The following is a 3,661-nucleotide window of genomic DNA, read 5'->3' as shown; positions in this document are numbered from 1 at the left end:
GAAGAAAAGATGCGGAAAATGCGACTGAGATGGTTTGGGCATGTGAAGAGGAGACACAGATGCTCCAGTGCGGAGGTGCGAGAGGTTAGCCATGGATGATTTCAGAAGGGGTAGGGGTAGACCAAAGAAATATTGGGGAGAGGTGATTAGACAGGACATGACATAATTTCAACTTACCGAGGACATGACCTTAGATAGGAGGGTGTGGAGGAGCCATATTAGGGTAGAAGGCTACTTCATAATATCGTTTTTCTTCCTTAGTAGTAGGCTTATTAGCGCACTATAATTCCCTGTGGTCTGATGTTTAGTATTATTTATTGCTTTTATTACTTTCTGTACTTTGATTGTTCTATCTTATCTGGGTTGCTTTTGCTTTCGTTACTTGCTGCTTTCCATCAAGTTATGAACTTCTTATTCTTATCTGACTTCTCCTTTTTGATTTTATTTTAATTTTTCTGAGCCGAGGGTCTTTCAGAAACAACCGTCCTACCGTGGTAGGAGTCAGGTCTGTGTACACTTTATCATCCCCAAACCCTACATTATGGGATTTCATTGGGTCGTTGTTGTTGTTGTAGTGATTTCTGCTCCTTCAAATCCTGCTAGAAAGTCTACAAGGATCGTAAAACAACCCATCTGGATGCAAGATTATGTATCCATTAAACCAAAATCCTCTGCACGTTATCCTCTATCAAACTACTTGTCATATGTCAATGTATCTCTTTCTTATAAAACTTTCCTTGCCAATTTTTCTACTTTGGTAGAACCTGCTTCATTCAAGGAAGCTGCATAAGACCCTAGATAGGTGTAAGCTATGCAGCAAGAGATTCAGGCCCTTGAAACTAACAACACTTGGGATGTAATTCCTCTTCCTGAAGGTAAGCATGCTGTGGAATCCAAATGGGTTTATAGGATAAAATACTTAGCTGATGGTAGTGTTGAGAGATTTAAAACAAGGCTTGTGGCCAAAGGTTATAGCCTTAGGGAAGGACTGGACTATTACGATACTTTTGCACCAATTGCCAAAATAGTTACAGTCAAGTTTGTAATTGTTTTGGTTACAGATGGATGTATATAATGCTTTTTTGCAAGGGGATCTTGATGAAGAAGTATACATGCAGCTGCTACAAGGCTTTGATAGACAGAGGAGTGTAAAAAAAAGTATGCAAGTTAAAAAAAGTATCTCTATGGTCTCAAACAAGCATCAAGGCAGTGGAACATTAAACTCACTAAAGCTCTCATATCAATTGGATTTGTTCAAAGCAATCATGACTATTCTTTGTTTACCATGAAGAAAGGTTAGAAATAGTCCTAATATTGATGTATGTGGATGACTTGTTGATTACTGGGAGTAATATGGCTTTAATTGCTCAGGCTAAGGCTATTATGCATCAGAAGTTTAGAGTAAAGCACCTAGGTTCCATAAAATACTTCCTAGGAATTGAAGTACTCAAGTCTGCAGAAGGTATATTGTTAAATCAAAGGAAAAATATATTGGAACTCATATCAGAAATGGGGTTGGGAGGTGCCAAACCTACCACTACCCCTATTGAAGTAAATCAAAAACTAACTACTTATGAGTATGACATCACAGTAGGCATTCCAAGTGATGATCTATTGACAGATGTTACTGCATATCGGAGACTAATTGGAAGGCTGTTATATATAATAATCATAAGAGCAGATACTAGTTTTGTTGTACAGACTTAAGATCAGATACTAGTTTTGTTGTACAGACTTTGAGTCAGTTTATGCAACAACCAAAAGCCTCTCACTAGGATACTACCATCAAGATAGTGAGGTATTTGAAACTTGCTCCTAGTCAAGGTGTTCTATTAAAGTCAAGTTCAGCTCAAGGCACTCGCATGCTGGTGTGATTCAGACTGGGCAGCTTGCCCCAATACTAGAAGATCAGTGATTGTCTTTGTCATCAAGTTTGGTGATTCTTTGGTTTCTTGGAAGTCTAAGAAATAAGCCACAATTTCCAAAAGTTCCTGAAGCAGAATATAGGAGTATGACAATAGCAGTAGCAGAAATTACTTGGTTGTTGGGATTGTTTAAAAAGTTAGGTGTTGAAGTTAAAGAATCGGTCTGCATTTTTAGTGACAGTAAAGCTGCCCTGCAAATAGCTCAGAATTCTATATTCCATGAGTGTACAAAGCACATTGAAATAGATTGTCACTTCATTCGAGACAAGATCAAAGAAGGACTAGTAGAAGTTGCTTATGTTGGCACAAAGGAACAACAGGCTGATATTCTTACTAAAGGTCTTAGCCGACCACAACATGTCTATTTGCTAAGCAAGCTAGGAGTATTCAATCCTCTTCATCCTCCTGGTTGAGGGAAGTGTTGAAGTTCATCCGAGTTAGTTAACAAGTTAGTTAAAGGTAGCAGTTGAGTTAGTTAGAAGAAGTGTGTTGTGTGTGATGTGCCACAGCTGTAATCTAGCTATCAAGTTAGTAAGTCAAGTTGTTAAGTTGTTGAATGAGTTAGTTAGTTTGTTACACATTTCACAGATGTATAAATTGGGGCTATGCTGATGTGTGTAAAGGAATGAAATGGTAATTCTCTCTAAATTAATTCAATGATTCTCTTTTCTCTCTATACTCTCTATTGCTAGTCTCCTAAATTCTAATACATTAAAACATATAGTCATGTTTTCCCTCGGCTAAAAGGAATAAAGATATGTTATTACTTTTTTTAATTTGAAACTCCAAAGTTTCATCTGATCGAGTTATAGTTCAAATCACTTCTTTAAATTATTATCGATTTTATTATTATATACTTTAATGAAGTATCTAGTGGGGAATAAAAATATAAAATCAGTTCATATATGATTTGATTTACAATAAGAATACGAAATATTGGAGTAGTATAATTAACAACTTGATAAATTGATTTTAAGAAAATATTTTGAAGCAATAGTTTATTGAAGGACAAACCGTCAATCAACTTTTAATGAACAATTTCGTAAATTAACTTTTTCAAATATGATCCTACATCTTGTTGGATAGTAAAAAAAAAATTATAGATTAATAGTTGCTACTTGCATTGAGAGTAATAATTTCGTGACAATTGTTTTCAAGTTCATTCACACTTTTAGTATTTTGATTTCTCAATATAGAATTTATCGTTTTGGTTAGGTCGGGTTGGATTGGTTCTTTTCATTCGAATTTGCATTTATTCGAATAAAGTTAAATAAAAAATAAAATATTATTATCAATCGAATTTGAGTTTTGGAGTTAGGTCGGATTGAATCCGTCTTTTTTAATTGAATTTGTATTGTTAGATCAAAAATAAAAACAATATAAAAAGAAAAAGAAATACCCATCGAAAATTGAATTTTCTGGCACAAGTGATTTTTATGCTAGTACGGACAAAATTTTATGAGTTTAATTTCAGTTCATTTATTAGACTGCTCCCCTTAATCCAAAGACTGCCCACTTACAAAATAGGCTTCTTAGAGTGTTTGGATTGACTTATTGAAAATAACTTATAAGTTGTTTTTAATTTTTTTTGAGTGTTGACTGACCAATTTAAGGACATTTATCCTTAAAATAAGTCTAAAAAAATAATTAGGCCTATTTGGTTTAGCTTATCTAAAGCACCAACTTATTTTTTTGGGGGTTATTTACGCCCTATAGCCCTTCGGCAATTTTGTTTT

This window comes from Solanum dulcamara, chromosome 12 (assembly GCF_947179165.1).
Source record: "Solanum dulcamara chromosome 12, daSolDulc1.2, whole genome shotgun sequence".
Classification (NCBI taxonomy): domain Eukaryota; kingdom Viridiplantae; phylum Streptophyta; class Magnoliopsida; order Solanales; family Solanaceae; genus Solanum; species Solanum dulcamara.
The sequence above is the reverse complement of the archived record's forward strand: the minus strand, read 5'-3'. Positions refer to the sequence as shown.